Source organism: Dermacentor andersoni, chromosome 1, assembly GCF_023375885.2.
Source record: "Dermacentor andersoni chromosome 1, qqDerAnde1_hic_scaffold, whole genome shotgun sequence".
NCBI lineage: Eukaryota > Metazoa > Arthropoda > Arachnida > Ixodida > Ixodidae > Dermacentor > Dermacentor andersoni.
The window spans coordinates 60837917-60850415 of NC_092814.1; the positions used below are offsets into that span (position 1 = coordinate 60837917).

At 45.8% G+C, this 12499-nt stretch overlaps 1 protein-coding gene across 1 annotated transcript in view; it reads left to right on the forward strand.

Moving 5' to 3' along the window:
• Positions 1-12499, forward strand: part of LOC126545636 (uncharacterized) — a 108699-nt gene that overhangs the window by 74414 nt on the left and 21786 nt on the right. The gene's annotated exons all lie outside the window — the stretch shown is intronic.

Genomic DNA, 12499 nt, shown 5'->3' on the forward strand with positions numbered 1-12499 from the left:
GAGTGAACTTCAAGGGACCCAAGGAAATAGTTCACTAAACTGAATATTCACTAGAATATAGAACACCATAGGGCACAGCAGACAGCGAGTCAGAAGTGTGAAATGCAATTTATGCAGTTATGTACATCAAGATATACAAAGTGCATAACAGTTAATGTTGCTGCCTATCTCATCTTGAAAAAAATAAATATAATTTTCATTTGCACTGGTGCTCTTAAAGCACAAGAAGTAACACAGCTGTCCAGAGAGTCTGTTCTTGTGCCCTTCCTCTGGCACAGATTGTTTCGGAGGCACGAAGTCTTGCAACTTTCCAAGGCATCCTACAGCTTCTGATAAAATTACAGTACCCTATTTTCCAGTGTATGAGTTGCGATTGTTTTCTGAATTTGTCATCGGTGCGTCTTATAGAACAGTGCGACTTTCTACGTTTCTTTTTCTTTTTTTTTCTGAGAAACTGCCACCAAAATCGGATTGGATGCTATGGCCACGTGAAACGTGCTGGGTTGATCTCCTCTGGCATTGCTATGGGTTGACTGTACAATATGGAGTTACTGGGTTCTTCTTGTGATCGAGTTGCCGAGCACCGTGCGACAAGGACAGAGCAGCAACACAAGTGGTGGCAGGCTGACCACGAGTCGACCAACTCCGAAGTCGTTGCATCTGCAGATCGCTTTCAAAATATGGCGCGTCCCGCTGCAAAAACCATGCAGTTAGTACCAGAGTACAAGCGGCTCCCCTCCCTTCCACACTGCCTTCCTGCTTTCTTCCCTTGTACATGATTTGGCTCACCATCACACGCTTTCGCTCGCACATACAGCATAGGGCACGCAGGGACGATGTTATCACCCTTGGACTTTATACGGAACATCGCGGCGACCCAGATGGCAGAAATGTGCCTGGAGTGTACATACTATTGCTTGCGCGTAACCCATGTTCACAAAGTGAAACGTCACTGTATTTTATTTAAATTGCTTACCGAATAAACAGCTGTGGCTTATGTACTTATGACTGATGCCCTGTTCCTCTTTCACGTCCCTGTCTTTTTGAATTGCGCTAAAGGCTTTGCCGTTATGAGTAAACCGTACCAACTAGTCCACGAATCAGCCTTGTTGACTTATGTACGTTTCCTTTTCCGGAAAAACTGACATTCTGATGGTGGTGAGACTTATGGACTGGAAAATATGGTATTTGAATCTGTCTCTGCCATTGCATCTTTCTTGTTGCACGCTTCTTCGGGGCAAACACTGGAAACAATTTCCTGAAATTTCAAGTTCAGCGCAGGTAATGAACTCACTGTCATTGCACATAGTCTTCAAACGAAGTGTTGCTGTTAACATCCAGCTGGCGACAGACCGCTGTCCGCATCCCGGGGTCGATCACCTCATCGTGCTGTTCTTCTTGCTCGTCTTCACCGCACAGTGGAGAAAGGCCTGATTTATGCCAGCAGTTTCTGAATTTAGCCAGTGTTACTGTCCACAAGGAGCTTCAAGTTTGTTCAACTGAAATATTAGCTATTCAGAAATTTGTTTCATAGAATGCATCGGAAAACCGCTGGGGATTTTTTAAAAGTTCGTTGTTCTGAAATATTCGTTAAACCGATGTTCGTACAACTGAGAGTTCATTGTATACAGTTTAGGCGCAGACAGTATGACTGGCAGCGCTCAGCACTAACTTACAGTTTGGGTGCACTAAAGCAAGCGTGCTGAGTTTGCACCTTTGCCAAATACAAAGCGCACATGTGCTCAGTGAGTGAGCACATGTGCTGACTCACTGAGCACATGTGCACTTGCATTGCGGCAGTAGCTGATCACCGCGCTGCTGTGGGCCACGTTCAATGCACCAAACTAATTATAGGGGGCAAATTTTAGGTAATTTAAGTGTCGCAGGCGTGGTGTGTTCAATTTTGCTGGCCACTGCCTGCAGGTACGCTGCAAACACCGTACTATATATGCAATTTTTTTAACCAATGGATGCCGCACTTCGGACTCGTGTTGAAAGAGAAAATGAGACATCCACCCAATTGTAGACAAAGTAAACCCATACGGGTTCCTCGTAAGAAAAGCCTCGCAGTTGAAGAAAAATTCGTACTGATCCAGGACTCGAACCCGGGACCACCACCTTCCCACAGCAGCCGCTCTACCATCTGAGCTAACCAGGCAGCTAGCAGATAGCAGGGTAAAGTCGAATTTGTCTATAACTCAGAGCAAAGGCAAGGTTTTGATGTAATAGTTCTGCGGAAACCCACAAGGTGGAGAGAAGTAATTAAGGGAAAATGAGACATGCACCCAATCATAGCAATTGCTACAAAGGAAACCCATACAGGTTCCTTACGGGTTTCTGCAGAACTATTACATCAAAATCATGTTGAAAGAATTCCTAACGTTATGAGCTTTGACTATGATGGCAAGATGACGACAAACTTGGGAAACAGACGACCTGTTCTAGTCAGATGTTGGTGATTGGGCCAGCACCCCACACTCCTGGAGCCACATCACAGATGGAGCACGTGATTGGCCCCAGCAAGCTCAGCAAGTAGGCTCGTTATGGCACTCTGTGATGGTCGCGGTATCTACACACCAGATACAGCTACATGCAACTGTAGTGGCCAACTGTAGTGTGTACGACAGTGCTGGAGTGCATGCTCGTGCTCGTGTGTTCTAGTCTGGCTGTTCTTTGTGGTGCGTGGGACCAGCTTTGTCTTGTACCAAGTTGACCTGCAGATAGTAGCCTCATCCAAAATGCGTATTTTGAAGCGGTATCAAATGCTCACTATGAAGTGATTGCCAAGGTGTCTAGCCAGGAGCAGCCAGGAGTGAGCACACACTGGCAAGCGTACGTGTAGTCTGACCTTAAAGGGAGACTAAAGGCCAATATGAGGTCAAGCTAAAGTGATAGATTAGTGCTCGAGGATCTCTAAGGCGTCAGCATTATGTGAACAGAGCCTAAATAATCGAGAAATTGAGGTAAATGCAGGATATGGTTAGAGACTCCCCTGGGACATTCAAGTACTCAGTTAAATTCTGTCACTAGTACTCAACCACTCTTTGCAAAAAACATCCTTGTATTGCATTATAAGACGAAATAAAATGCTACTTGTCTAGTTTTATTTTATTTTTGGAAAAAGGACTAATTGAAATTACCTTTGGCAACGATGTGGGCGATAAAAAGGTTTTGTTTTCGCTCGACTTCGCGCTGCCCATGCTTTCGCTTTTCAGCAGTTTCGGGATCGCGTAGTGCTGTGCTGGTTTTGCTGGCTCGCGAAACTCGCACAAACAGCTAGTAGCACAGAATTCAACTTCGACGTGATTTTGGGGGATGCCCGAATGGTCTACGCCTCTTGACCAAAAAGCAGCGGTGAATCCACAGCTCTGTCTTGGCTCGGTGGCGCCGTCTGTTGGGTGCCGTTTTGCTCATCGGCGGCAGCAAAGGGTGGTGATGGCGTATGCAATGTCTCCACTCCCCCGGTTAGGTGGTGGGAGATTTGAATTTCGAAAAAGGCATTCGAACCCTTCAGATGCAATTTTCTCGTAAACTAAGTCTTTTCTTGGCGCGAAACAAGCATTACGAGCTTTCTGGAATGGTATTAAAACGGTCCACGTCGACTTAGTATTTGCCTTTAGTGTTCCTTTAAGTTTTGCATGGTGTTGTAACTTAGGGGTGGAGGACGAAAGACGGACTCTTTCTGCAGACGAAGAAGAAACGAAAATCTTTATACAATATTTACAGATAGTGGATGATAGCGTACATGTAGCTGAAAGAGCGCATCGGACCGACTGGGCGGCTGGAAGCGACAGTCTCTCCTCACAATGGGCCGGTTCTCCCTTTAGTCCCTATGGCGACCCCTCGTCGGCAGGAACCAGTTTGGCAGGTGCCGACGTCATTCGCATCGAATTCTTGATTCATCGCAGAGAAGTGGGAGCTCCCGTCGCCTTGATGATAGCCATGTGGTGCACGTAATATGGCAACTCCTGCCACCTCGATGATAGGCACGTGGTATAGCACAATAGCACCCCCTCCGCCAGATAATACATCCAGAAGTCTCGCTGTTCAACGCGGCTCGACGTATGCGCTGTGCTGATTGAGTGATGTCCTTGACGGGGTTAAGGAAATGGCTTTACTGCACTTTGATCCGCTGGTCTTTCCTTTGCTTGGATCTGAGAAAGCTCACGGAGTGACTGAAAATCAACGCCAACCACTTCGGTGAAACTGAGCCCCCCCCCCCAATGCTCTCCACAATACCAGATCAAACTCCATGAAAACAAACACTCTAACCCCCTCTGTGTTCTCAATAGCACCATTACATTTATTGTGCTAAACACGAAACACGCACCCGATAAAGAGCCCGGGATACAGATCTCTACGAATAGTGCTCTCAAAGAAGACACATTCGAAGAGAATACACAGCTAAAGAATAGATTGCAAAGCAATTCCTAACAGTCATTCGGGCAGGCAAGACACAGCCGAGGCGATCGAAGAAAGTTTATATTTTGCCCTGTCGCACTCCGAGTGAAATTCTGTCACTTGTCGTTGGATTTACCAACTCGTTGACATGCGTCACATGACCAAACAAGTGTTTCAACCTCTCTCCAGCATCCTGGCCAATAGAAATCTTGCGCTAACCTAGCCTTTGGCTTCTGGATACCGGATTGACCCGCGCAAGCATTCCCATGCGCTAATTCTAAAAGCTGTGGTCGGTACTTTTCTGGCACGAGTTAGTTGTATGTCCGACCTTTGAAATCGTGATATTTCCAGTACTTGCGACCTGACCTATAGTCGGTACACGAACACACCCGCCGCTGACAGTAGGCACCAGACTTTGGCAAACTTTTCTCGTTGTAATGTCACTCGGGAGCGAAAAAAAAAAAAAAAGACATCTAACAAACACGCAGGATGTGTGTTTGCAGCGGTCGCCGCGGGATTCTGTTTTCAGGCAAAGCGTAGCGCAGCGTCAGTGATGCTCGCTGCAATGTTTCTTCGCCGGATCACGGCTTAGAATAAACACGTGTGGCACAAATGTGGCATCGTAAGCTCGCAGTAATATTTCCGGCATGATAGACAATTACAAACAGTTTGGGAATTCCCTATGACGAAGGGTTGACGCGCACAGCTGACGCGCCTTGGCCCACTTCGAAGCCCGGGCGGCCATCTTCTCTGACGGCGGGGTCACTGGCTGTCCGGCCCATGACGTCGGTCCAGAGTGCGCGCCCATTGGTGGACGCACGTGTGCATCCGCCTCGGAGGATTAAACGCCCCCTTTTTTCTAAAGTTGTATCTGACTATAGTGTAGAACGAGATGTTCTTTCGGGCCACTCCTTCATTTACACTAGCCTGCAGCACAGTTAGCGAAGGGTCACTTTTCTGTGCCGCGATAAGCGCCTCTCGGTCAACCCTACTAAACTGCTCCCAGCAAAAGGATGCGGGACTAAGCAGTGAACCTTCCACTTCAGCCCTAGGCGCCCCATTTTGCCGAGTCTCGAAAGTCTCCTCACCCACTGTCACTGATCCTGTAATTGATCCATCACAAGTCTGAGTTCTCTGCTTTTCATCAGCCGTATCTCCCGGCCTAGGCTGCCGCTGTGAGGACGTTACATTGTCAGTTTCCTCGTTTGAAGATGAGCTTTCACATTTCTTTGAGAGGGCACGTGACTACGATCGCATTAATGCCATGCAAGCAGACTGGTAGAGAACGACCGGCCCTTCTTTTCTAAAAGCTGCTCCAATTTGTTCAAAAAAAGATACGAAAAGTGTTCGGGTAAACTTGAACTCACGGCTGCCTCCATTTGCAACCTTCCAAAAGCGCCCTCAAGGGTTACCCTGGCAGCAGGCAAGCACGCGATCTGCTCTTCTGCGACTTGTCTGATCCAGGCACATTCCCCTGTGTAGTCCTCGGGAGAAACACCGGACGGATGAGTAACATCCATGGTGGCGGCGGAATCGCGAAGTGCCCTGCACATTTTCCCGTTTACCACGACCTCCTGCATATATGGCTCGAGCAGCCTCAGATTTTCGTCTGAATGGCTAATGCTGGTGAACGCGGTTTGCTCCTTGCAATTTGAGGAAATATGGCCTTCCTTGTTGCAACGGAAGCAGATAATTGGTCTCCGGGCCTCTAACACGCGCTCTACGTCTGCCTTAGCTTTAGCGGCCCCAGCGAACTGGGCCGTCTCTTCTAGCCCTTCCCTCGCCACCTCAGCCTTATTCGATACTCCCTTGCTGAACTCATCGCTTGTGGATGATTTCTTATTCGGCAAAACTGGGTTGCAAAGGGAAAACTGCTTTACAGAATAGTCCTTTCTTTCTAGCCTATCTTCCTGAATCGGTTTTTCTTGGAAGTTTCGGCTCGTGTAATATTCCTCCGCGAGCTGCGCTGCCTTCTCTAGGTCTACCTCTGGGAGCCTGTCCTGCAGCCGAAGTCTAACTTTTTCTGGAGGAACTCGGTAAAACTGCTCCAGTGCTATGCATTCAAGCACGTTGTCATGGTTGCCATACACTTCTGCACTTTTGAGCCACTCCTTTAAGTTAGACTTTAACTCGTACGCGAACTCGGTGTGAGACTTGCTGCCCCTTTTTGCCTGTCTAAACCGCTGTCGAAATGCCTCGGCAGAGAGGCGGTATTTGCGAAGAAGCGCACCTTTTACCTTTCCATAGTTCTCGTAGTCTTCTTTAGATAAGCGTGCGAGAACTTCCACGGCCTCTCCTGGGATAACTGAAAGAAGTTTTTGAGACCAAAGGTTTCGGCCAGCCCTCTCTTTTCACACGTATGTTCGAAATTCACGAGAAAAAGTGCGATATCACCGCCTATCCTGTACGGTAGCATCAGGTCCTGTATTCTCAGTTTAGGCGTATTGTCTCCACCAGAAAGGGGACTTGAATGTGCCGAGCTGATTCGAATTTGCTCAATTTCCAGTTCTCTCATTTTAAGAGCATGATCTCGCACTTCGCGCCTTTTTTTCTCCTCTGCCTCCTCGCGCTTTTTCTGCTCCTCTTCACATATTTTTTTCTTGCTTCTCCTCGAGAATTTCTCCCCAAACCTCTTCGACTTCCTCCTCAGTTACCTTTTGTGCCCTCATAATGTCCAGAATGGCTTTTTCACCTTGCCGCGGCAACTGAAATGCCCATCTCCTGACAAACATCAAGAAGGTCCTGTATCCTGAGTTCTCTATCGCGGTCTGACGGCTTGTCTCTGGTTTTGCCTCTAAATTAGCTTTGCTTCCGAAGCCGGAAATCTATGCAAGGCCTGAAGCGAACTAAGACAAAATCACTACAACTCTTTCAGAATACTTGAGCAATTGTCCTTAGCATTTACGTGTGTGACAAAGGTCTGGCGATGCAAAAGGCAAACATCGGGCCCTCACCCCTCCAAAGTAGCTGACGCTGGTGGTCCTCATGGCTGCCTTTGAGCAGTCTAGCGGGCGTTATCTGGCTTCGAATCCCACAGCTTGCCATCCACTGTTGTGACTTCGAGGTGGAGGACGAAAGACGGACTCTTTCCGCAGACGAAGAAGATACGAAAAACTATGCAATATTTACAGGTAGCGGATGATAGCGTACATGTAGCTGCAAAAGCGCATCAGACCGACTGGGCGGCTGGAAGCGACTCTCTCTCCTCACAATGGGCCGGTTCTCCCTTTAGTCCCTTTGGCGACCCCTCGTCGGCAGGAACCGGTTTGGCAGGTGCCGATGTCACTTACATCGAATTCCTGATTCTTCGCGGAGATGGCTGGGTGATTCTTGAAGTCCCCCTCGTCGAATTCTCAATTTGTCGCGGAGAAGTGGGAGCTCTCGTCGCCTCAATGACAGCCACGTGGTGCACATAGTATGGCAGCTCCCGTCGCCTCGGTGATAGCCACGTGGTGCACATAGTATGGCAGCTCCCGTCGCCTTGATGATAGGCATGTGGTATGGCACAACACATGGTTAGAGACTAGTTGAATGCTCAAAACTAATAGAAATTAGCGAGATGTAACGTCTATTACAATGATAAGCACTGTGGCCAAAGTTTAATTTGTACTTAGGTGGTTGCGGCTGAGCATGAGCAAACAATATTCGGTTGCTTCCAGAAGCACATAATTCAGCCTGTTTAGTAAACTGCATCCATAAATACACAAAGTAATAGCAGGAAGAAGTGTACTGATCCACGCATGCTTCTTGATTGACCCCAACTATCGGGCAATGGCAGTGCCCTATGGAAGCTGCCCGTTGACGTAAAGGGGCAGCTGCTGACTGCCCCGAAACGAGGGAGGAGAAGGCCTCTGTTAAAAAGAGTGTTTAAGAAAAAGGTGACTTTGTGTTCCGCTTGAGAGCTCCACGTGCTGTGGTTGACTGCAAAATTTGGCTGAGATGTTCACAGCAGCGTATGCTATCTGTCAAATTTTTTTCACGAAGCCTGAGGGGTAGTTCAGGGCGTTCCAGTATTAAGGGAACAGCGTAAGCAAAAATTGGCACTTCTTTTGGAACATAATTCAATATCTCGTTTTTGTGTGACGTTCTTACGTTTAAAATGAGCAATTTTTGAAACAAAGTGGTTGCTTGAGACGTCCATTATTTTTCAGTGGCTAGTGATGTATACTGCTGTTGCATCAAAAGTGGGCTAAAATACGTCCTTTTTCTCCACCTTTTATGACATCCTGAATGGTTGTCTGGCAGCACTGAAAGCTATCGTAAAGGATTTTGAATAGCGCAACTACGCGAGAAAAATACAAGGAAAGACAGAGTGCTAACTTCCAACAAACTTTATTCATGACTACAGCGGATAATATACATTTCAATGACAGCATGTGACAGCAGCTACTAACTTTTTTAGGAAGTCAATCTCTTTGTCAGTCAAAAATTGGAGGACGCTTAAGCTTCGCATTCAAGAGTGGAACGCGATAGCGTTATCGCACCCCTTCACACCGCCGACCTATTCGCTCGGCATGCTCTTGACGAGACAAAGGGGAGAGGCGGGCGAGTGGCGCGCCACCTGTTGGGGCAGCACCGTACATTGCGAGTAGGAGGTCTTCTGTGTTTGCCGCAAGATGGCTCTGCATGTGCGCCAAGTGCAGAAGAAATGTAGCAGAAACGTACTTCGCTACTCATTTAACTGCGACTTCTGTAATTTACATGCTCATAATTACTGATATACACCGCAGTATAACTTTCTACAGCATGTTTCTAAGGCAACACCGCATTCACTAGAGGCGCTTTTGTCCCGCTTTGAACCATCAAACTCATGGCTGAGTGGTAGCATCTCCGTCTCACACTCTGGAGACCCTGGTTCGATTCCCACCCAGCCCATCTTGCAAGTTGTTTTTATTTATGAATTGCCTTCCGGGATTTTTTGCTCACGGCCAACGCTGCAGACTCCACCGGCTTTTCTGCGACACGAGCTCCTTAACGCTGTCGCTTTAGAAACCCTGATGGAGCACTCCCACAATCTGGACAGAGTCCTGATATCAAGAACATGGCTTACATAATTTCAAGTGTCAGCCAGTCACGATCCTTACGGAAAACAATACAAGCATCAGAAGAAGGCATGCATCCGTAGCTTGTACAACGAAGTTGCAGATGCAAGCCTTCTTTTGGTGCTTGTACTGTTGCCCGAGTAAATATTCCAAGATCATTTGTTCTTTCACCAGCTACACAGTGCAGTGGTTGAGAGAGATTGACCGGCGTCACTCTACTTTTCTGAGTGGGTGGCACAGCTGACTACAAAAGAGGCCTGGATAGCCAAACAGGAACCACAGAAAAGGAAAATTGATTGTGGAGACGACTATGAGGCCTGGTGGTTACTGAATAGGTGCCTCAGTAGGCTTAGACTGAAGTGGGTAACAAGGCTTTGTTTTTACTTTCGACTGAATTATCTCGAAACATCAATTTTGTCTACATTTGCCCCATTATGTCAAAAACTACATAAGCTAGAAAGATTATTTTTGTCCAGTACTTAGCCAATCATTACATATATCCACTGTAGTAGAATTATAAATATACTATGAAAGGAATTATTTTTACAAAATATTTCATTATTGTTATAGTTGGAAATTTGAAGGCGTTAAGTAAAAAATTAATACAAAAATATCTAAATATCCCCGAGTAACAATTATGCTTAGGTTAAAACAACTGCAAATTCTGAATGCAACGGTACCAGTGTGACTATTCTGCCTTGTTCAGTTCTAAAGAAAACAGGTCATGAACATGCCTAAATATGTGTGGCACATATATGACCTACCCTGTTCCTTTAATAGATATAGATATAGAACTTCTGCATGTCACTGTCATGAACTTCATAAATTTCCTGAAATGAATGTTCCTATGTATTTTTCGAGTGCAAAAGATTTTTTATCTTATGAAATTTTTTTTGACTAGTTAAGAATAAGCATTTAAAAATGAAATTTCTACTGAAATTTTCCGTTATAATCGCACACTTGGGTTGTCCAGATTTATTTTTGTATTCGTGGAAACAAGTGACTGGTAGAGAATGAGCCTTTTGATTTAAAGCTTGGAAAGCAATACCAAAACAGCAACCACATGGCAGATTGGGGAAGAGGCATAGATTTATTACACAGACTCCAGAAAGAGAGCACATGCCAAGTTCCCTTGTGCATCCTCTTCACTGGCTGGCTAACCATGACAGCAGCCACATTGTTCTGATTCATGGTAGCCAGATAATTCTATATGTTGAACTGCTGACCAAATTCAGCACAGCTTCTGCAGAATAATCTGGTGGCAAGTGTCTTTTCACATCACGTAACTAATGAACAGCAAAACAGTGCACAGTGTGACATGCAACAGCTGTGTCCGGGTGCCTTCAGTTAGTGCAAGAAGTGAAATTAAAATTTGTTCACATGTGTAGTGCCTACTTTTTCGGTTTTGTTTTCTCATAATGAGCATACTGAGAAACAAGACAAGCATAAATAAACACATCTTTACATATACATAATAAACAAAGAAAAGTATAAATAAATCTGCCTTTAATAGCATGGCTGTGAGGCTTGAGATATCTATAACACGATCAAAGCTGCAACTTTGTAACAGCTTTTTCCAATGCTATACCTTTTCGCACTTCGTCAGTGGTCAGATAGTTGCTCTGCCCACATTATTTTGTGGTATCAGCCGGCTGTGAGCGATGGATGATGACAGTGGCATGAAATCAAGCGGAAGGCATTGCGGCAAAATCGTAGCCCAAGTCTCTTATCAAGGTTATAGGGGGTGGCAAGGAGGTTATTGACCACCGATTCCTCTGCAAAGTTCCTTGTACTGCTTTACACATGAGGGTTTGCTGTTAGCTGTCTCATTGTTAACTGCTGGGCCATTTTGGTGCATCTTGTTCGTGCCTGTGTGAGCGCTAGGAGAATAATTTTTTAATGTGTGGAGGAATAGAGAGCAGGTACAGCACACTTGTGTTCGTGAAGCTTCTCCTTAGCCCACTGTTTGTAATTGGGTGTAAGGGAATAACTAAATTTCATAAGTAAATGAAAACTTCAATTAATTTTGAAGTTCATTATAAGGAGATTCGATGCAGTACTTTGGCAAGGAAGGTGGCATTCTAGGTTACACATTATGCACTGACATTGAAGACCCGCCGTGGTTGCTCAGTGGCTATGGTGTTAGGCTGCTTAGCACGAGTTCACGGGATCGAATGCGAAAACACCCGTGTACTTAAATTTAGGTGCGCGTTAAAGAACCCCAGGTGGTCGAAATTTCCGGAGTCCTCCACTATGGCGTGCTTCATAATCAGAAAGTGGTTTTGGCACGTAAAACCCCATAAGTTAAGTTAAGCTGCATTGAAGCTGTTGAATATGATCATTTCGTGCGTCTGGTCCTTACACAATAAGACTGCCTCTTTGTTTGGTTGCTTTTGTGAACCTGTTGTGAACGCTTCATTCGAGTTAAGACTTGAGGCCAGAATATCAGCTGGTAATGATGTCTATCCACTTGAGCTGCTTGAAAACAAAATAAAATCTGACTAGACTGGTGAATTACCCTCTTATTCTCCGAGAAGAAAGGGGTTTAATCGAGGGGCCCGATTTTTATTGTATAAAAAGCCAACAAACATTGACACCAAGGACAACATAGGGGAAATTACTTGTACTTACTAAATGAATTAAGTGATAAATTAATGGAAATGAAAGTAGATGAAAAAACATCTGGACGCAGGTGGGGAACAATCCCACGTCTTCGCATTATGCGTACTATGCTCTACCAATTGAGCTACCGTGGTGCCGTTTTCCTGTCCACTTTCATGGGTATTTATGTTTTACAAGAAATAACTTTGGGAGTGTTAGCCAGCGCCACCACTCACGAACCTTGGCGGCGGATGTGGCAACAATCAGGCAACATTGTTGCCTTCACCCAAAAGAAATCTCGTACTTGTGACGCCTGTGGCAGAAAGGGTGTTCCACATCCGCTGCCTTGGTTTGTGAGTGGTGGTGCTGGCGAAAACTCCTAGCGTTCTAGTAGGAAACATTAGTACCCAAGAAAGTAGATGGGAAAACGGCATTGTGGTAGTTCAATTGGTAGA